Here is a 24,184-nt window from a genome sequence, read left to right as displayed (position 1 = left end):
ATATTCTATTATATAAAATACCTTCATATTGAAAAAATTTTTTCCTCATGAAGTCCAATAAATAATTAAAAGAAAGGGAGAAACAGAAAAACTGTGTCAGTAAAGAGACAGGGAGGAATTTTACTGAATAAACCTGAGTTACCAGCACAATAGTGCAGTAGTTAATTTGAATCTGACTGTGGTCATGATTTTCATCTTGAGCATCAAATTTAATAAATTATGCAGCATGTTTCTTCATTTATGAGAGAGGGATCATAATTGTTATCTAATTCCTATTATTCTTGTTCAAATTGAATTTACTATGACATTCAAAGTGCTTAGCACATGCTGAGCTGCTCTTGTTATTTTTGATACAACACAAGAAATGAACATATATGATATTAGAACAGCTTGCAGTTACCCCAAAACATTACCCTGTCAGTTGTGGGAAACGAATGGAGATTAATAGGCAAGAGCATGGAAAGACTAAGATTTGTGTTTTAGCAGATAAAACTGATAGTGGTATAGATTTGAAAAGATTTAGGGACTGATGCTGAGGCTGCTAATAGAGCTCTGGAGAGAAAAAGTGGACTGAAAGAAAGTACAGGCAGAATTCAAGGAAGATTACAGATAAGGCATGGGAAAGGAGGTGGCAACAAGCCAATGACTATGCCAAAATTATTGGCTTGTAGATCTGGTTAGAGTAATATTTCACCAAGACAAAATCCTGCAAAAAAAGAAGGGAGGGAGGCAACAAAGAAGAGCAAAAGGAGAGAGAAAGAATACAGTATCTTCAAGAGAACTGAAGAAGTCTAAAAAGAAAGGTGAAAATAAATTTTAAAAATGTAATACACTGCATCGTGTTGCTATTTTTCATACGCCCTATTTTTATCTGCAGTTTTACTTGCCATTACTTGTTGCAAAAGTATGGTCATTTGCCCTACATTTCACATTCTGGTTATACCTGAAGGAATCCCAGTGGTGGTGGTGATCATATTTCATTGTCCCCCATATTTCCTGTAAACTATTCTTAGCTCTAGCTCATTACTCTCCAGTAGAAATGGAATGTCAGTCACACAGGTAATTTTAAGTATTTTTAGGAGTCACCTTTAAAAAGTACAAAGAAACAGGCCAAATTAACTTTATAACATATTTTATTTGAGGACACTTGACATACAACAAACAGGACATATTCATAGCATACAGATTGGAACCATCACTAAAATCAAGATGTTAAACATATATATTATCCTTAAAAGTTTCTTCATGACCCTTTGGAATTTCTTTCCTCACCATTCCTGTTTTCTCCAGTCCAAGGGATATAGTTCTGGTTACCATAATTTAACTTGCATTTTCTAGAGTTTTATGTAATTTGATATACATAATTTGGCGGGGACATGTGCTGGGAATTGAGCCCAGAGCCTTATGAATTCTAGGCAAGACTTCTACCACCAGCTACATCCTCAGCCCTGAAACATACACTTTTTTGTCTGACTTAATTTGCTCAGCATAATTATTTTGAAGTTCACTGAAGATGACACATGTATCAGTAGCCAGATTAATAGTTAATTGTTTTTTATTGCTCAAAATTATTCCATTACATAAATGTCCATTCACCTCTTGCTAAACTAGACAAAGGTGGTATGAATATTTATGTACAAAAATAAAAGGAAAAAGAGAGTAAAAACTAAGTAAAGGGAAGATTTTACATGTTAGTTGCATATTTTCATCAAAGCAAATAAAACAGACCATGTTATTAAAAAAAAATGAATTGTGCCAAAGTGAATATTATAGAAGAAACCATTGTTTATGTTTCATTCTCAAGAGCATTTATATTTTTATTACTTTACTTGGACCACCTTGGTAATTTGTATTTTAATTATCAAACATGTCAATGATACTTCTACAACAATTCTCTAAAGGTATAATTTGTATAATGACTCTTAAAAGAATATTGAGTTTATTAGAAAATCAACTCATACTAATAAACAGGGAAATAGCAATAAAAAAGAGCTTTGATACCTTCAGCAGATCACTAAATTTTCAAGGAAAATAATTAAAGGAATCTATATAAAAAATAAAGTGGTGTTTTGATCTAAATCAAATTTTAAATTTATTTCTGAAAGGCATTAATTTGACTGACATAATTTTGGTGTACTCTGCTAATGAACCTTATTCCTGTTAAGTCATTTAATTCATATACATTAGTTTGCAATGACCCTTAGGTCTTTGCATTTTTGAAACTCAACCATTGCCAAGTCTATATGATAATTCCAATTAGAATTCTTTTCAGTATTCATAAACTTTTTAAACAAATTCCAACATTAATTAGTTTTAATTGGATCCACTTAAAATTTCAAGTGCCAAAGTTCCTTGCTACCTCTATAAGTTGAAAGATCACAGATATTATAACAGGGTATTTAACAACCAGAAAGGCACAATCACACTTCATAGGCCAATAGAAAAATTAAAGGAGAATTGAAATTAGAATAGGAATTTGAAGGACCATAAATGAGTACATCTGCTAGACTCTTAAGTGAATTGCAGTGGTTTAGCAGTTGCCAAGACCTGGGGGACTCAGTCTCATATCCCTGGACCTGAGCTGCAGGCAGAGAACCAAGGATTATGCCAAGATCACAAAAGGAAAGCCACGACTGTGGGGCACATCCTCTTAACTCTGTCTTAACCAGGGCTGAAAAGGTGAAAAACAACATGCATTTGAGATGCATGATTTTTTTCTTGTCTCAGCTCTCCTTCTCTTGAACCCATTTTTCCCAGTGAAAAAACATTTTCCAAACATAAAATTCCTCCTAAGCATCTCTACTGTCAACATAGATGTCTATTGAACAACAAAAATAAATTATGGCCGTGGAGGTCTAAATGAAAGAAATAATATATGTGTCATTTAAAATGTACTCCAAAGTCACCATTTCATTAGAATTTTCTCCAAACATTTCTTCTCAGATCACATCAGAACATTGAGGACACACACACACACACACACACACACACACACACACTTCCTTCTGCTCAGTTGTTCTCTCATTACATAAATAAGACTTAGCAAATCTGAAATAGAATCTTGAATCCATACTTTAAAAGTCTCCCACAATTGAAAGGCAAGTTTTATTAATTGATAATCTAGAAAACTACTTTGTTTACATCTTCAAACTTTTTGATATTGAATGGTTTAAAATTATTAATGCTCAAAAAGTATTGATATTTATTTTATCATGATTTCTCAACCTAATAAATAATAGTTTCTTTTAAAATGTGCTTAAGACTTTCTGTCTTTTTTTTTATTTTGTAAAAGTTTCAAGAGAAATAATTCCTCCATTTCTGCATATTTTCCTAGGTTCCTTATAACCCCTGCCAGAGATAATTTGTATTACACAAACATAATTCACATTTTAAAAAAGATGAGATGTTAAATTTATCTTTAACCTGTTCTAACTAGATACTGTTGTCACATGTATATACAGATATGTTGCTGTTATCTGTACATGTACTTTTGATGAAATATCATATAAGCTAGACATAATCATGGCAGTGACAATTACTATGCTTATTAATTGAATTTATTTCACTTTGCAGAAGAATCACTCTCATTAGACAAATATCCTTCAGGAGGATGTTTTCCAGTGAATAATTCAGTTCCACTTTCTCCCTGAGGTCTCTCACTTTTAGATTAACCTTTGCTTTCTCTATCAAAACATTTCCTCCTTAAATCAGTCATTTAATATTCAAGTGGAATTTGGCTCATATCTTCCTAATTTTCAAATACTATTCCATCATGCTTTTCCTGAGAGTAGGTCTATAGCATAAGAAAGAAAGTAAGTATAAATATCAAAAAAGATTTTTGCCCAAGGAAAGGTACATATAATCATGGAAGATATTCTTGTTGAAGTAAGGTATACCTGAAAAGAACTAGAGAATAACAAAGTTTAAGTTAGTTTGATATGTTAGGTAGCAGCTCAGGGTTCCCCATTAGATAAGAGGTTTGCTCCCACACATTGACCTCATAGATGTAATTTATTTTTCTCTGTCAGCATATTTGATTTCTGTTACAAACTAATTGGGTCACAGGAATAAGTAAATATCTTGAATATAAATTCTTATGTTCACTTTTTCTTTTCTCTTTGCCAAATAGTTTGTAACCTAAGCAGAGACTGTATATATACATTGGTTTCCCCACCAAATTCACAAGACTAAAATCAGGTGGTTACCAATAAATATACATCACATGAATTAATAAGCATCAAATATGATGGAATATAAGTGAATAGGCTCACATTGGTCCATTTCAAAACTTACTAGGTATGATAATAAGATTGCCTGGTACTGGGATGAGAATAGACATCTAGATTAATGAAGAAAAACAGCATTCAAAAATAAGTCCTTACTTGTATGGCCATTTGATTTCCAATAAGGGTGCCAAGATCATTCAATGAGAAAAGAATAGTCTTTACAACAAATGGTCAAATGGTGTTAAGACAACTGGATTTTCACATGGAAAAAAAATATCATACCTCTATCCACCTTTCTATTTGTATTTGTGCCTATCTAAATGTATGTGATGGCTGATCCCCATATGTGGCTTACTTAACATGGATTAAAAATCTATATATAAAGGCTAAATATATAAAACTCTTAGGAGGAAACTGAGTCATAAATGTTAAGTTGCTGGATTAACATTAAGTTTTTAGATGTGACACGAAAATCACAGGCAACAATAAAGATAAATTTGGCATCATCAAAATTAAATCTTTTATGCTTTTTTTGCTGTTAATCCCAAGTGTCCATCTTTACTTTGGTTTTTCTTTTATTTTTTAATTTTTTTTTTATTCATTGTACACAAATGGGATACAACTATTCATTTCTCTGGTTGTACATGATGTAGAGTCTCACAGTTCATGTAACCATACATGTACATAGGGTAATGATGTTTGTCTCATCCCATTATCTTTCCTTCCCATGGTCCCCTCCCCACCCCTCATTTCTCTCTACACAATCCAATGCTTCTTTCATGCTTAAAGGACTTTATAAACAAAGTGAAAAGACAACAGAATGGGAGAAAATATTTACAAATCATGTATCGGCTAAGGGTGTAGTACCTGGAATGTTAAAAAAAAAAAAATCTAACAACAAAAAGACTAGCAACTTTCTTAATAAAATGGGCAAAAGATGAATAAACAATACCCAAAGAAGATGTACATATTGTCAAAAAACACATGAAAAATGCTTAGTCCTTAGGTAAAAGCAAATCAAAAGCATAATGAGATACTACTTTATACCTCTCAGGATTTTATAATAAAAAAGATAGACAATAAAAAATATTGGTGACGATGTCAAAAATTTGGAACATCTGTGCATTGTTGGTTGGAATGTAAAATACTGCAGCTGCTTTCAAAAACAGTGTTGTCCTTTCTCAAAACCTTAATCAAATTATTAATGTATATGACCTAGCAACTGAACTTCTGAATAAATACCCAAGAAAATTGAAAACACATATTCACATAAAAACTTGTACAGTAATGTTAAAAATCATTGAACATCATGGTTGTATTTATAATAGTTAAAAAGTAGAAACTGGGAGTGTAGCTCAGTAGTGTAGCACCAAAGCCCTGGTTTTAATCTCTAGCACCACACACACACACACACACACACACACACACACACACACACATACACACAAACTTTATACTTTAAAGTTGTAAACATATGTTAAAGGAATTATACCAAAATTTATCTTTAAAAAATTATACAGAGAAGAGAAATTATCAGTAAATCTAAAGATGTTCTGACAGTAGTAGTAGTAAGGACTACTTCGACATGGGTAAAAACAATGTGTGCCTTCAAACAACACTGGGCATCAACCACAAAAGACAGAGATGTTAATAAATAGTAAATCTATGAGGATTCTGTGGGTGTGCATTTGACTGCTCTTTCAACTTTTTTGTTAAGGTTGAAATTTTTCAAATAAAATATTAGAAGAAAAGTAAATGGGATCTCATTAAAGTAAAATAGTAGAGCAAAATTATGTATGTATTGCTATTTATTAAACTAACAGATTTTCATTTATTGAACAAGATGTTTGAGTTCTTACTTACTATCAAGTAGTTAAAGTATGAGGAGCTAAAACAGAAACTGTGTAAGTAAGTTCCTGTACTTAAGGTCAAATTTGCCCCTCGTGGTCTATGTCTCTCCCATGACATGGATTTGGAGCTTCCTGAAATGCAGAAGGTTGAAGTAAAATGCCTTCCACCTAATTGATGTTTTCAATTATATTAACTTATTTTTGCTCTAATGTTAAAAAGTAGAAGTGCACAAAGTATGTAAAATATATGTGTATGCTTTAACATGTTTTCAAAACTACTAACTAGTAGTGACTACCCAAATTAAGATACTAAAGATCATCAGACTCTTAGAAACTTCCCTCATTCCTCCAAAACCCATCCCATTCTAAACAGGGAACCAGTGTGTTACTCATTCATCCAAAAACAATATGGTTTTCTCAGTTCAGGAAATTAATTTGGATGGTATCATAATGTGTCTTGTTTTTTCTTCTGTATTTTGTTGCTCTCAACTAATATTATGATGTTATTAACTTATACTGAGCATATAAGACTCATTCTTTCATTTCTATTGAATAATACTATTCTAATGCATGAATATATGCTAATATATACTGCTAATTGTTACACTTCTTAATTTATTTATATATTTTATTGGTTATGTTTATTTTTTATGAAATATGTGGGTATATGTGTAAAAGTGTTTTTCAGAGTAAATTTCCTGGATTTTTATATGAGTTAGTTAAGTATCTGTCACTAAAATAGTACCTGAAATACATAGTTTGGATCTGGAATGCCCTCAAAGACTGATGTGTTGAAGGCTTGGTTCCCAGCTAGTGGTGCTATTGGGAGGTGGTGAAACTTTAAAAGGTGGGGCCAAGTCTTAAGGGTGGTGTCTTTGAAGCAGCCAGTGAAATATGGACGAATACTTTGAAACCACAATCCAAAATAAACCTTTTATCTTCTAAGTTAGTTTTCTCAGGTATTTTATCACAGCAGCAGAAAGCTGACTAACACAAATAATCAAATTAGAAAGAGAAAAGATTTATTTGCGCTCTCAGTTTGGGAGGTTTCAGTCCATGACTGAGTGGCCCTGTTGCTTTTGGGCCTGTAGTGAGGGAGAAAAATGGTTAGGGGCTGTGTGTGATGGAGTAAGACCACTTGCCTCATGACAAGCAAGGCAAAGACAGGAAGAAGAAGATAACAGAAGCCCCCATAATCCCCTTCAAGTTCATACCCTAATGACCTAAAACTGCCACTAGGCCCCACTTCCTAAAGGTTCACCACTTCCCAATAAGAGCACCATGAGCTGAGGACCATCCTGTATTCCATTGGTCTTTGGAGCACATTCCATATTCAAACTGTAGTAGTGGAAATTCAAATAATAAATGAAGACAAACTGTTTCCAAAATGTAAGCCAATTTATACTCCCACCTGTAACCTGAAAGCTTGTTGTTCTACAACTTCATCAAAGCATGCTGCATTTAGTACTTTGTTTTATCTCTTTGGTTTTATGATTCTTTTTGCATTACCACAATTTATTAATAAGTTTGAGCATCTTTCCATTTGAGCCAAGTTTTTGTGATGAGTATTATAAAACATTTAACTTCTTTTTCTGTTGGCTTATTGTTTTACTTAAAGGTTTATTTAAATTTACTTTTTAATCACTGATATTTGTTATGTAATAGTAAAATGTATACAGCAATATGTGTCACTTTCTATTGATAGGTTACTGTATTTATTACCATCACCTAAGAATTACATTTATTTTCTAATATCCACTTTGCATCTAGCATTTTTGCTGAGTTTTTGCATTAGTTTTAGTATCTTTATAGACTTGGGAAACTTTTTTCTCCATGCAAACATTGGAGAGGAATGATAGTGGTTTTGTATATCTTTCTAACCATGAAAATTCTGTTGATTATTATGGCTTGTTATCAGTTTACTGTATTGGAAAAGCCCCCCCAATAGAATGTTAAAGAATGTTAAGAATAGAAAGGGAATGTTAATATTTAGTGTCATTATTTTGACTCTGATCTAAAAATGGGAAATTTTCAAAATATAAAAATTAACAATAATGACTTGTGTAATATATGTGTAGCTTCCATACATATGATATATAAATGTACAATTTGCTCATATATCATATATATGATGGTATATAATGCAAAGTATATATTTACATGTTACGTATTATATGTACATGTACACACATACACTCAAGATTTAGGAATTTCAGCCTGCATCAAGCTCCCCTAATAATGCTGATGACACAAGTAATTAGGAGACACAATGGGGATAGGTGGTCATCCCAGGATGGCTGCCCAGGCACCATGTTTCTGCCTCAGTCTCTTACATCCCAGTGTAAAAGACGACTCTAATTAGGTACACAGATGGACTTTTCAAAACACTTCCATTCTGTCTCTGAGAAAGTTGAATAGCATTTGTAACATTCTTCAAAGAGCCAAACATCACAATCTATGAGTTCCAAAGTGTTTGCTGCCCTCAGTTCTCAATCAGGAAAGCGCTGCACAGATATTCCACAGATGACTCTCCTCCTAGCAAGTACCATCTATCAGGATGCTCGCTATGTGCACATTTATGAAGAGATTACAGTGAGTCATCGGCCTTATTTTGTCCCCAGGAAAGGAATGATTCATATATTCAATGCTCTCTTCCCCAGTGAATTATATTTTTCTACAAATTTATACATTGCAAATAACCCTTCCAATATATTGACACAAAGTGGTTCATAATATACTGTGAGCTTTTTAATGAATTTTGTCTTCAGTAGAAATTGACTTATTTGTTCTCCTATTAATCACTCCCTTTTCCTCAGTGTCACATCATAGATTGCTCACTTGTAATTCTGTTGAAGAATCAGTATTTTCTTTGTCAATTTTTCTATACTATGGGTGCTTTTATTTTCATTATTTGCCTTCTTATATTAATTATAGTCCTCATTTAATTTCCATTGTGATTAAATTTATATTCTTTTAAAATTTTATATAATGCTAGTAGAGTTATTTTCATCCTTCGTTTCCCTTCTAAAACTATATTTAAAGCTAGAGAATTATGTTTATGTTATCTAAACATCCTACAAATGTGAATGTGTAGTATTTATTATTGCTGTTTAAAGTATTTTATAACACCCCTTAAAACTGGTTTTTTGACTTTTATATTGTGGGAAAAATGTTTCTTAATTTACAAATGTGTGGAATTTTCTAGATTAAAAAAAACATTAAATACATTTTAACAGCAGTTATAGGCTCACAAAAATATTAAGTAGTTTCCATATACCTCCTGTCCCCCACCCACACACTAACAATACCTCATCATAAACATCACCTACCAGAGGGGCACATCTGTTACAATTGATGAACCTCCCCTCACATACCATTATCTCTCAAAGTTTACAGTTTCCTTTAGGGTTCACTGTTGGTGTTGTACATTCTATGGATTTGAAAAAAGTGCACAGTGACATGTGTCTACCATTACAGGATCATACACAATAGTTTCACTGCCCACAAAATCCCCTGTATTTTGTTTATTCCATCCCTGCTTCTCTCAAACCCCTGGCAACCTCTCATATTTTTGCTGTCTCCATAGTTTTTCCCCATCCAGAATATCAGAGAGTTACAATTATTCATTAAGTAGTCTTTCCAGATTGGCTTCTTTCTCTAAGTAAGGTAGACCTGAAGATCCTCTGTTTCTTCAGTTCAATAGCTCATTTTTTCTTTTTATATTCTAGTACTAAATAGTATTACTTTGGATGTGACATAGTTTATCCACTCAACTACTGAAAGATATCTTGAATGCTTCCAAATTTGGCAGTTATAAATAAAACTGCAATAAATGTCCCTGTGCAAGTTTGTATGTGCATAAGTTTTCAACTTATTTGGATTGACGAATTGTATGATTGCCAGATCTTATGGTAAAAGTTTAATTAGACTTAGAAGAAACTGCCAAACAGTCTTCTAAGAGATTCTGTCATTTTGCATTCCCTTCATCAACAAATAAAAGTTCCTACTTTTCCACATCCTCTTTAGCATTTGGTTTTGTTAGAATTCTGGGTTTGGGACATTCTACTTTCTTAATTTTGGGAGGGGGGGTGATTGTATTGTCATTTCATTGTTTTAATTTGCAATTCTAATTGTTTTTTCTAATTATATATGGTGCTGAAAACTTTATATGCTTATATGTCATTTGTATATCTTCTGAGGGTGTTTGAACTTTTATATAAATTTCATCTGAGCTATTCCTTATTATTACATATTAGGTTTTCTTTTATGTTTTGAATGATAGTCCTTTATCAGTTATCTTTTGCAAATACTTCCTCCTATACTGTGGTCTCTTTTATTCTCTTGATATTATATTTTTAAAAAATTGTGTCTTTAATGTTTTATCTAAAAGTCATTGCTGTTTCCAAGGTCATCTGAATATTCTCTTGTGTTATTTTCAAGGAGTTTGATAGTTTTGAATTTTATATCTAGTTTGATGATCCATTGTATATGTCTGTTTAGATTATTTTTATATTTTGCATGAGACTGTCCATTTGTTCTAGAAAATACACTAGTTATTTTTTGCTAATTCATTTTTAAAAATTCATTATGAGGGCATCAAGCCCTGGGTTCAATCTTCAGCACAAAAAAAAAAAAAATCATGCTCTTAGAATTTTAGTCATATGAAATTTTGAAGTTTATATTATCGCACAATATATAGTTCAATTTTTATGTTGGTTTTGTGAATTTCTTAAAAATTTTAAAATAAAATAAATTTTTAAAAATAATTTCTAAAAAATTTTTCTAAAAATTTTAATAAATAATCTGTTTTTGTACAGAGATTTTAAAACATTTTTCCAAACTCATTTTCACATTTTTTTGTCTGTAATACAGGGGAGATTATAAATTTGAGCAAATACATCACAGTTAACTAGAATATCTTCTTAGATAATTAGTATTTTTATGGGGGCTTTATTAAAACATTTAAATTTTCATTCATTCCTAGAAAAATGTTAGTTTTTATGCTATTACATATCAGAAACTAATGTTTAGAGAACACAAGAAACCAGTATAAGAGCATCATTTGTCAATAGGAAATTAGTATTTAAAATTTAGTATGACTAAACAGAATCTTATGTTGTCTCTAGTGTATGACCTGCCTTTTCAGCACACATTGTTGATATGTCCTTTAAATGATTAAGAGAACTTAAAGGGAGTTATTTTTTATATTGATTACTATGTAACAAACTACACATGGATATACATAGTACCTAATGCTACTTTTGCCTCAAACTAGAAGCAACCTGTTGAAATCAACCAGTGAATGGGCAAACAAACTCATGATCCACATCATGAAAACTATTCAGCATTTAAAAGTAATATAGTACTTTTATGGGTAAAAACGTGGGTGGTTCTCAAGATATTACTTGGGTAAATTGTAAAAGAGTTGATATCAAATCCTAGACACTATATCATCCCCTTTGTATAATATTCTCATAATTATAAAATCAAAGCGATGGACAACAGATTAGAAATTTCCAGGAAGTGGGGAGTAAGACACACTGTAAAGGTAGAAGAAGGAAGTTCTTTTCTGATGACAATACAGTGTGTATCTTTATTGTAGTGGTTGGTGTGCAAATTCATACATGGGACAAATTACACAAGGTACACACAGACACACACACACGTTCAATTGAGTATGGGTAAAAATAGGTGAAAGCTAAAGATAGCTATAGTCTATTTGATTAGTACTGCAGCAATTTCAGTTCCCAGCTTTGGTGTTGTAGTATAATTATGCAGATATTACCATTGTGGGGAGCAAGATGAAGTTTCAGGAGAAATTCTACAACTTCCTTTGAGTCTATACCTATTTCAAAACAAAAAGTTTAAAATGAAGTGATTGAATATAACATTGCCATATTTAGATGCACCATGACAGTAATCCAACTGTGCCTACTTGAGACTTCAGGAAACTTATACCTTACCCCTTCTCTATTTCTCAATGTCCTCAGTTGCTCATTTATCCTGAACTCTGCTAGGGTTTCATAAAGAGATACCTATTAAATATTACTAAAAATTCCTTTACCATTCTTGGAGTTTTCATCATTAATTAAGTGATTCTATTTCAACTCAGCCATGAACTAAATTTAAACTTATAATGAATTGCACATTTTCTAGTGTTTGACTTCCTAAGGTTATAATCTGTTAAAAACGTTTCCAATTTTATTTTGCAATAACACCATAATTCCATGATAACACTGCTTTTCTTCATTAGACTCTTTTCTTCTTGAATTTGGTCATAACAAATTTAAATAAAATCTATACTGTAAACATTCTACATGCTGTGGTTCCCTAAAAATACCTGTACAAACAGGAACTGGTGAGTTATGAGCTGTGTTCACCTCTTCATCAGTATTCTGGCCACTTGGCATTGAATTTTAGAGTCTTGGCAGTATCAACAATACAAGTGTTGAACAGAGATTTTTCTAATAAACTTTTTCCCTATAAAGTATATTCATCTTTCATAATGAAAGACTAAATAATCAAAAATGACTGAACTATTATGTTTTCTATTATTACCTGTAAATCTTATTTCATAATTCTGTATATTATTGAAATTTAGGGGCGCTCCAGCTTTATTACTTTATCAGTTATATATCTTAAATTTTACTGGTTTAGCAGACCTATTTCTTGTACTAATCTTATTCACTAAAAATTAATCTGCTTTGAAATTTTCTTCAAAATACTCTAGAAAATTACAAAATCACTGGTATTATAGGAACACATGTACTGCTTTAACAATTCAATTTATAGAACTAATGATGTTCTATAATGTCTTGATTATCATCTGCTAGACATTTATTGCTAATTCACTTTATAACATACTTTATTAAAAGTCATTAAAACCTGCAGCTGCATCCCGTAATCATTTCCTAAATATAAAGACAGCATTTATAAATGATCTCCTTGTTCGAAATGCTGCCATACAGCTCACAAACTCTTTGTTGGAAGCCAGAAAGCTTTTATTCTTACAAAAAGAAACGCTAAGTAATTCATCAGATGCCAAAACTTTTCCCCCTCTTTGGGCACATATTTGTCTTGGTCCAAGTTTCAAATTCCATGTTTTTTAGGAAGACTTATTAGGCAGTTTTAGATTAATACTCAAAATTTTTATCTGAGTGTCATATTGCCCCTACAATTCAATCTCTTAATATGTAACCATGAAAAACTTGCAAAGGGTAAGTAACTTGGCTTAGCTGAGAACACTGAAGTGAAGTGTTTATGCAAATATTCTGGAACTACACATTGAAGGAAGACACTGTATTTCACTTTCAATGTTGTTAATTATGTTCAGGAGTAAATAGCCGATTGAAGGCTTTATAAGCTTGTAAAAATCATGTAAATAATTTCTAGGTTTCATTTAATTTATTATTCTATAATAATAAATTTATCCGTATTATCTCTAAAAAGACTTACAAACTTTGGTAAGAGTGAAATAAATTTCATTTTTGAAAAAAAAATCCTTTGAATTCTGTGTAATACAAATTCTTATTTCTCAAAACAATTTCATCTATTCACATGCATGACTGCTACATCTCAGTATTTGTCAAGATTTTTAATAGTATTCCCTTAAATACAATGTGAAATACCTGTGATTTATGCAATTGAATAGTATAAAACATGAGAAAGGGTTTTCACCAAAAAAAAGTTACATTCAGTACAATCATTTACATTTAAGTAATTATTATTTTTTATTTGAGAGGGAACAAAGTATTTCATTTCAGAAAGAGGCCTGAATAAAAATAGAAAACTAAAGGAGATGAATATTTCTGAAAGAACACCATTATGCAAATCTATAAGCAGATAGTTTCTTGTGATCATGAGTGGCTAATTTGCCTGTTATTGTCACATATAGACAACATATAGAAATGCTGTATAGGGTTTCCTTCCAGACAATGGTTGACAGAAGTATCTTCATTTTCAAGGGTGAGAGTATTTCAACTGTAGTTCTTCTCTTTTGCTCACCCTCCTCCACCACAATAAACACCTTCCCACTCCCTACGGTTTAGCCTCATAGACAATGACTCAATGTTTCACAGTAACTCTTTGCAAAAGCTCCCATTAACGCTTTAAACTGTCTGATCCCATCAGCAAGAAGGGAATAGATTGTCCACCATTTGGTGGTACATTAACTCCTTTGGGTTACTGGGGAGCCTTTTAGTACACTGAAAAGGTAATTTGCTAAATGGCACACTGATGTTTTAGAAAACTTAATTGGTCTCCAGAAAATAGGTAATTTACTCCTGCACTATCAAGATAAAGTCAGGCAATTATCTGGAGAATTTGATGGTTTGAGAAAATAATTTGAATATTGCATAAAAGCAAATTTATGTTTGCCTGAACTCTTTGGGGGAATTACAGTTGTCCCAATGGAACTGACTTGTCTCTGTAGGTCTTCTAGGTCACTCAGTCTCTGTTAAAGATAAAAAAGCACTAAGGAGATTTAGATAGGTCTCCAGATCTTATGTACTCATTCTTCATATTTAGAAATTTAATTCAGAAAAATGTGAAGATTTTACAACATCAAAGGCAGAGAGGACTAATAGTGTAGATAAGAGTAGAGAAGAAGGATATAATAAAGAAAGACATCATTATTTGAGACTCTTTCAACCCTTTGGGTCAAATCAATATGACATTAAATAATACTAGGGAATGAAAGTCAATTTTTCCAGTGGCTAAAACAAATGAGTAATTGTTGAACACAATGTGTATATTTCACAGGATCACTTAAAATGAACATACAACTGAGAGAAATCAAACCTTTAAACAACCCTTTCTCAAATATTATATCTGTCTTTTATGCTGACTATATAGTAAATCGTAATTTCTCTCTTCAGACCCAATCATCACAGACAGAACCAATTTAATGTAACAGAGTATTCACATTTTCAGACATTCCATGTCACCAAATATAAAGGAGACTGACTGCACCCTGGAAATGAAGGGTGGACAGCACAGAGGACTATAATAGTTCTGCAGCACTTTTCTCCACACATTTTTTTCTTCTTTCCTACTTCCCAAGCATGAATCTGGTCATTCCATTATCTCACCATTGGTTTGATTTTGAGGAGCTCAGTGTCTGAAGATCATCCCAACAATTCCTCAGAAATTGTTGCCTCCATGATGCTCAATGATTCACCTTTAAGCAGACCCAAGGGCCTCAATTCTTCATTCCTGTGATCTCCCATCAACCCTGTTAACCACCTATATGTTTTTAGAATTTCATGTGTTTTACTTTCTCTTTATACTTTTTAAGTACTTTTTCCTGAGCTTCACTCCTCCTATTCTTTTTTTCCATCTGAAATATATTTATGTGCATAAACAATTTTTTTTTCTCAAAAAGCTACTACATTTTCCATAGCTCTCCCAATAACCTACATTTCAATAATTCTGAGCTGGATAGATCTGGTTGCTGAAATTCATTGTTCCTCTATTTGCCATCTGGCTTTTGTATCCTTTCATTGTCTATTTGACAAGTCCAAAGACCAAGGTCACACCTTTCCTTCAAAGATTATTTTACGTTGATAGGACACTTTAATATTTACCTAGCAAATGTATTACTTACAAACTATTCCACTTAGACTCTCTCACTTGATTCTTCTTTTGTTTCTTATTGGCATCACTAGCATCTAAGCTTCCATTTTTTAAAGTTTTTTTTTTTTTTTTTTTTTTTTTTTTTTCCACAGTCTGTGGAAATGAAGTGTGTAATGGGTAGAATTATAAGAGACAGATTCATCTCCCCAAAATACTTATAAAGAGCATAAAACTATGAAATATTGACCCTAAGTCTTAATTTAGACTTAATACTTGGAAAAATCATTTAACATTTCTGGATCACAGTAATCTCATTTGCAAAATATGAGGAATAAAAAAGTTAGCATCCTAGTCTTGCTATGAGAATCACATAATATACCCAAAGTAGGACTCTAAAAATCATTAATATAATGCCAGATGGCAGGGAATAATACTGTGGATGGAAACCAAATGAGGATGTTAAGTTTCTTGGAATGTATTTACTATGTTGTATGAAGAGTTTTTATAGCAATGAAATTTTTTAACGTTAGCTATAAGCGACTTCCTAGAAACTTGCTCTCATGGAATGAAAACACAAAATGGAAAACAGAAATAAATTGATTAGATGGATAATAAGTAAATCTTATGTTTCTGTAATCAAAAGAATTCTTGAGTAGAGAATGCGTTTGGATAGCAAAATGAATAGCCTACATGTTGTGAAATTAATTAATTTGATAAGTATAATTTACTTATTCTATCTTTAAATGTAACCTACTGTATTGTTTCTTGGTTGTATTATCTATACTCAATGGTGTTAAATAAAGTCAATTAAATTAGTTCTATTTTTAGGAACTCCTCTTCTTTTAAGTTAAAACCAGACTAAGAAATCAAAAGGTAGATATTCTATCTAAACTTGAAAAAACTTACCATGTAATAAATTAGGAAATATTATTTGGAATTAATGAAAAAAATAAAACCAAAAATAGAATAAAACCCTATGCAGGAAAAAGTCCTACTTTTTGTACTACTGGGACAAAAGCACTTTATTCCATTTGGGTGTCTTGCTAATATTATTCTTTTTTATGGGGGTTGGGTAACCAGGGATTGAACTCAGAGGCACTCAGCCACTAAGCCACATCCCCAGCCCTATTTTGTATTTTATTTAGAGACAGGGTCTCACGGAGTTGCTTAGCACCTCACAATTGCAGAGGCTAGCTTTGAACTTTTGATCCTCCTGTCTATGCCTCCCAAGCCACTGGGAATATTATTCATTTTAAAATAATAAAACAAAAGGACACCCTTGAAACTTGAGAATACTGGTAACATTGATAGTCACAGGATGGACATTTTAAGATTATTTTTTCCTTAGAAATAAGAGATCTCTGAGAGACAATAAGGCAGTGACCTTTTCTTGCTAAGTTTTCCATCAATAGTAGATACATTAAATGACTTTGAAATCTTTGGTAGATTCTTCAACAATATTGTAGTGTCAGTTCTTTTCTAGCCTGTATATAGTTCACCTTCTGCTGAAATGTACACCCAGATAACAATTGAAGGATCACCTGCATCCCTCAATCAATGTAGTTTGCATTGAATCTGTCTGAATTTAAACTCCAGTCTTTGTGTGTAACATTCCCTTGGCCATCCTCGAACATGTAATGGAACTATTGAGAAAGAGGAATGGATATGAAAAATGAATGCTGATCTAGAATGAGTGAGGACATGTGAAAGGAAAAGAGAGAGACAGCGATAAGACAGACAAATGGGAAAATGACAAAGAGAGGCAGACAGAAGCAAATTGATCATATAGACAAATCCTGATTAAAAATGAAGACAGCATAATCTATTTTGATATTTTTATACAAGGGTGGGGAAAAATTTGAAATGTCTACCATCAAACAAACAAATGGTCACTATTAATAAAAGTCATTTAATAAATAAAAATAAATAAGTGTTCTTCTGGAGAAAAAATGAAGACAGCACTGAGGAATGCACACTTTACTTGAACACCTGAACCCAGCCATGCCTACTGATATTTACTGTTAACTTACAAACTAAGTTCTTAATTCCCAACTACTTTCCACCAGGAGAATATGAGAACATAAGAGAAATGTCATGAGAAAAATGGAAGGAAAGTTCAACTACACCTATGAGTTTTTGTTTGATTCCTAATGGACACAGTAAAGATTTACCTATAGGTCCAAGAAAATAAATGAATTATTAAAATTCTGTTATGATTTCTAAAAGATACTTGTTTTCTGTTAATTTATTTTATTTACCAAATGAGCATTTTTCCATTAAAATATTAAATCTTCAGTTAAAATTCTGAAAAAATAGTACTATGTTTGCTAAATACAAATGTAGTTTTAACTACTTCACAAATTTTATTTTTTTAAAGTGCATGCATTATGTAAATTAATTTTGATGAAGTGATAATTAGCAAGTATTCGAATGAATTGATTCAAAGATTTGTTTTTGGTTTGGCAAATAAACACCATAACATTAGCTTGCTGACAAGTTGAAGACCAAATTTCTGAAAACTAAAATGATCTCCTGACACTCTGCATGTGTACACAGTGCTGCACAAGCTTCACAGTGATAATTCAAAGATGACGTTCTCAGTCTCAAGAAATTATTTCCATGATTTCTCTCAGTATATAATCTCTTCCATGGCTCTTTATCTACAGTTACTTTTTAAAAATAAACAAAGATAAACAAAAAACCCCAAATTTTAAATAAAAGTATTACTATGTATTATATAATTTTTATCTCTAGCTTAGTCAAATATTTTAACTACAAAACTATGCCACAATTGACTGAGGCAACAATCATCTATATATTTTTACTGATAGTCCAGAAAACTATATCAAGAAAATGTTAGTAAATCAACTTCAAAAATCATCATAGTTAATTCTAAAGTTCCATCTGATGAATGAATTGGAGATGTAACTCCAATTTCCAGAGGAGACGTATGAATAGAACCCAGGGTTTGTGCTAAATCAATACTATATCTTTAAAAAGTTTCCAATTTATTCCCATAAAATTAACACCCACAGCATACACATTTTACTCCATCCCCACTAGTTGGAAACCAAATCAAAAATGCTTTCTGGATGTTTACAGAGAGTGTGTTTAAAATTTTATTTAGTCCTATGAACTTTCTTGTCAGTATCATTTATGGTAAATATTAATTCTCTTTCATAGACTAGAAAATTATGACACAAAGACAGTGATGAATTCTTCACAGGTCACAATTAAAGTTGTTAAAATGAACTTGGGCCATAGTGACCTAGGTTTGACTAATTGGTATAGAACATCATGGCAATTTTAAGTAATAAATATTTTAGACCACATTGTGCCTCTCTTGACATGTTATAGCATTAAAAGATGTAACGAAAATTACTGCAGAATTATTAGGAATGTATTATTTTCTCTACACTGAGAGTTCTTAAGAATAAGAGGTGTGCCTGTCATAGAGTAACTAGGAGGGCATTTTCCCCTGAATGAATAAATGCTAAAGGAGATTTCTTGTAATAACTCACAGGTTGGCACTTATGTTTCCAAAACACTGTTAAAAGCAGCATATTTAGACTTCCTGATAGTCCACAAAGTAGGTATCATTCATTCATTTCATAAATAAGTTCATCTGTATGTGAAATAGGCTGGGAAAGTTTCTACATTTCAGGTTAAAAAAAATTATTTCACTAGGTTGAGTGACTTGAATGGGGTCTGATAGCCAGTACATAGAGATTCCTAATCTTTCTCCCTCTTCCTCCTCCTCTTCATCTTCATCTTCATCTTCGTCTTTGTCTTCTTCTTTTGTACCAGGAATTGAACCCAGGTGTGATAAACCACTGAGCCACATCTCCAGTCCTTTCTATTTTTATTTTGAGATGGGGCCTCACTAAGTTGCTGTGATTGGCTTTGAGCTGGCAATCCTGCTGCCTCAGCCTCCTGAACTGCTAGGATTATAGGGGCAGGGGATGCCATCACACATAGAGAGATTCCTGATCTTTTGACTTTCAAGTAGTATGTGTCTTCTACATCATGATTCATAACATGTTTTTTACTGCAGTAAGTTGTTTCCCTCAATGCATGCCAGATATAATTCCATTTTTAAGCTAAATGGAGAAAATATCAAATAAGGGGTGTTTCTTCATTTGAGTCCTATTCTATGAATCATTGTAGAGGTTTCTAAGTAGTTAGAGCACTATAGAAGTCATTTCTGCCTTATAATTTTCTTCATTAGTGACTGTTGCCATATTTGATAGAATAGAATAAATGAACAGATTAGTTGCCTGGAATTTATACCTTTTGAAAAGTGGGAAAGGTCAATTACTAAAGGACTTTCTTCAATCTCAGTAATAATCATGTCCTGCTGTTACATTTTTTGATAAATTTTGAAACTGGTTCAAACCCAAGTAAATAACTCTGAAGACAACCTATAGGCATTCAAATCCAAGATCATCTATGATTATCAATAAGTACATTAGAATATTCAGTTAATATTTATAATTTAAAGATTCCATCTAGGATGCCCTCTCTCCTCTTCATATTCCATTTCTTGTTGAAGGAAGAAAGGTAACTCAATTGAGTCCAGAGCTCATTTTAATTATCTTCTGCTCCTCTAAATATTTCACATTTTTCCAGTCACATAATCTTATTTCCCTTTACGCTTTAGAGTTTCATATGAAAGCAACACTCAACAACATTTACCCTTACCCATCAAAACTTTTTTTGAGGGGTGGTGCAGAATGGGATTTTGAATTATTAATTATTGTGTCTGGTGCTCCTAAAATCTCATGCATCCTCTTTAAATGACAAGACAAAATAATCATCAAGGCAAAGGGATTGCTTTAATGAATTAGATGAAGATGTTCCCAAAAAGAGTGCTGATCTCACTTTAGACACAAGTGAAATCAAAATGAAGGTTAGTTTCCACTCCCCCTTACTCCTTTATTTATTTATTTTTACAATTAGAGATTAGCATTTAGGTGGGCATTAAGTTGTCTTATAAAACTCTATCTCAATGCAACAGCATTTTTCCAGAGATAAGGAGTGACAGGCTTCTACACATGTTCATGAGTTAGGAAGAGTGAATTAGAGTTATTTATTTCAGTGAATAAATCTCCAAAGGGATTAGGAAAAGGTAACTTTTACTTTGCACAGTTTCAGCTACACATAGAGAAAGTCTGCCCCCTCAACAACTAAGAAGGGAACTGCGTCCATATACCCACAGGCATGCATTCTGGAACACATTCCCTGATTTCATTTTATGCTCCACTGACCAGGGAAGTCTGACTCTGATAATTAATTGACAACCAAAATGATAGTCTAACCACATACTATAACTCTTCTAGAAACGTGATTAAGTCTTCCATGTGGTAATTTCACTTCCACATCTCTCAGATTGAAAAAAAAATTGAATTGGGTTAGGAGCACATTGTAGAAATCCGAATCAATGATACATCTTTCTGCTCCTCAGATAATCATTTCTGACCTATCTAGGGCAAAAGAGCCCCCAAGGAGCTCAGTGACATAAATGCCTCTGCTCCCTTTCTGCTAAGCAAGCAGGTTCATGGTAAGTAGTAAGTGACAGTCAAGAATGATTTTTCCTCAGAGTATAATTGTTAATCTAAGCCAATGCAAAACAAGAGGCTATCAGTCCACCCACAAATATCATTGTAACTCTCTTAGAGGATATTTATGTTAAAACTGAGAAAGAGAATAAGTCTATGAATGCATTAGAAGTATTTTATTATCAGTCTTATAGGCCTATAAAATTAAAAGAAAAACCTTCAGAACTCCTGTAGTTTTTCAAAGGGGCAAACTCTTTTCACACACTTGGTTATGCATATACTGTTCCATGTATTTATATGATTGTAAAAGTTCATCCTTGTAAGTCAACTCTGGGCACTGAACTGAACATGCTCATTGGAATTAATCGAGTTCTTTCTGAAATGTCAGGCATGGGCTATAAATTTGTATAACTGCTTTTACCCAGTGAGCCCTTTTTATTAAAGCAGAATGCTTATCAAGGTCACTGTAAAAGATTGTCATTTTAAAGCTCCACAGGAAGATTCTAGAAATAAGAATCAAGAGAAAACAGATTAACTTAGCATTCTAAAGTTTGTGGTTTGTTAATAACCTATTGACCTCTCTCATTTTCTGTATTTCAGTGACAAATGTATTTTGTAGAACTAAGAAGTCAGAATGCTGTCAAAACCCAGCTCTTCTAAAGAGACACAATAAAGGTTTTCATTTTCTGCTTTCTTTTGGGTCTGGTTTGAGCAATCAGTTTTGAGATTTGAAAGACTGGAGAGGTTGCTGAGCAAATATATGTGTGTTTCCTTAGGTAAAATTCTACAGGTGTAGGTGTGTGCTTGTGGTTTGGATACAGAGAGGAATCAGATGATTCTGTATACATGTTTTTGTGACTGTAAATGGTTTGACAAATTATGACCATATAAAATATATTAGAAAGTAGTTAAAATATCTCTACTTCAACTTTTTGAGTCTTGCACACTATGTAACACAGGCAGAATCACTTTTAAGTGCATGCAAAAGACCAGAAACACTCTCTTGCAAGACACCAGTTTACAATAGTGTTGAAGAAAAAAATGAGTAAAATATTCACAGATCCAAGCACGTATTAGATAAGAAAAATGAAAAGTGTCCAACTAAAAGTTTACTTTAATAATGTTAGCCAACTATATAATATTTTTACTATTGTTGCCACATGAGATACTTCAAAGAGGTAAAATATCTATTATTTTGAGTAAGAGATTTTCTAACATCACGCTCTAGGAATAATAACATAGAACAGAATTATTTATCTTTTCCTTAATTCACAAGAAGAAAAGGATGTTTACATACTTTCTGTTAAACCTTGGGGAAAGTCATTACAGTAGTAAAAAGCCATAAATAATAGTATTACCACTTACCAGCTAAGTAGAGAAAATAGATGCCTTTTCAGTTTCTCTAACGCGGGGTTTTGAGTAGAGCTCCAACCTCCTCTCACAAAGCTATTTCCAAAAGAGTTACAATCCACTCAGGAACATTCTGCTTATTTCATGAACTGTGGGCCTTTGAGTATTTCAACCCCTACTGCAGCGCCCATGATTTCTCAGTGCTTCTAAGAACTTCAACTTCACTCTTCAGCCTGCATCTCTTCTAGTTCCCCTATAGAAAAATTATTCTTGAAGTTGCTGCTGAGAGTTTAACTGTGGAGCAGGAGTACTCCTCAGAGTCCTGTCTCTAGGTGTAGCAGTCAAGTAGGGAGGGTTATTTTTCGTCCATCAGGGAGGGGACACAGAGACAAGGGGTATGAGGAGGCACCGCCTTTTAGCTGCGAGGAGCAGGGTGCTCAGCTGCCCGTGGCGACGACAGTGGCGGCAAGGACAGCAGCGGCGGCGGCGGCAGCAGCGCAGTTCTGTCCCTGTGGCTGCAGCCCAGTCCGGAGACGCTGTCCATCCCCTCCGGTGCTGAAGTAAGGGACTGGAACCCCCCAGCGTGACCCCAGATCGCACTTTCCTCCACCAACGAACCCAAGCTGCTTCCGTCTTCCAGTCTCGCCTTTTCTCTTCTGGTGCTTTATTTTTTGGTACGGGAGTAATTGTTTCTCCAAAATAATACCTTCATACTTATTTGATGGCAGCGTTTCTGGAAAGGCAGGAATCCTTGGGAAATAAGATCTAAGCCTCTCCTGACTTTTCAGTGGCCCTGAACGAGTTTCCTAATGGTAGAAATGAAAGAGAACGCACGAACACGCGCGCGCACACACACGCGCACGAGAGAGAGAGAGAGAGAGAGAGAGAGAGAGAGAGAGAGATTGTGTACTGTGGAAAATCCAGAGCTTCTTTGGAAACCTCGTGGGTCTTTAATTACATAAGATGAAAAGGGCTATTTTGGAAGACTCTGAAATCTTGCTTACCAATTTAGGGCGAGGGGGGATACATTTAAAATTTGGGAAGCCTATTTGAAATTCTTAGGTTGTGCACAGTAAAGATTCTTAGATCCTACACAGAGAAACGACAGGTTATTGTTAGAAAATAAAAAGACAGAGGACGAAAGAATGAAAAAGAAAGGCTTCTCGGTTTTGCTAACCTTTTTAAAACGCTGCCAGATTGGTTCAGAATCTTGGTAGAGCAGCTAAGAAGATCCTGCGGAAGAGGTTCCTGTGAGTGTCAGCGCTGGGTTTGGCGAGCGAGCGGGAAGCCTCCGGAGGCTGCATTCCCAGGGCAGTGCTAGCAGCCGCCCACAGCCCAGGCTCCTGCAGGGGGGCGGAAGCGGCTTATTGCACAAAGGATGGGATAAGAGGAATGCATAAAGTCAGCAGGAGGGCTAGACTGTCCCTGCCTTTTTAAAACCAGAAGAAAACGCCCAACACACTGGGCCCTTTGCCGAGGTTTTCAGCCCATTTCCCTTATTTTCCTCACACTGCCTTTTTTTTTTTTTTTTTTTTTTTTTTTTGCCTCTCCACTCGGGAGTCTAAGCTCTGCTCAGTCCTCACAGGCTCTTCTTTCCTGCTCCGCACAGACCCCCACTTCTGCCCGC

General features: G+C 33.4%; 1 protein-coding gene across 5 annotated transcripts in view; it reads right to left on the bottom strand.

Moving 5' to 3' along the window:
• The window catches only part of SNTG1 (syntrophin gamma 1), a gene marked incomplete at its 3' end in the record, with an annotated part of 879,325 nt that extends 855,526 nt beyond the window's left edge, over window positions 1–23,799 (bottom strand). For 4 of the 5 annotated variants that reach the window (XM_079136675.1, XM_079136673.1, XM_079136677.1 and 1 more), the window contains exon 1: window positions 22,573–23,329. Of the gene's footprint in view, window positions 1–22,572; window positions 23,330–23,734 lie in introns of those variants that run through there. The other variant, XM_079136674.1, reaches the window with a different exon arrangement.
• Between the last annotated feature and the right edge of the window lie 385 nt (window positions 23,800–24,184).

Source organism: Sciurus vulgaris (assembly GCF_902686455.1).
Source record: "Sciurus vulgaris genome assembly, chromosome: 1".
Lineage (NCBI taxonomy): Eukaryota > Metazoa > Chordata > Mammalia > Rodentia > Sciuridae > Sciurus > Sciurus vulgaris.
The sequence above is the reverse complement of the archived record's forward strand: the minus strand, read 5'-3'. Positions and strand labels throughout refer to the sequence as shown.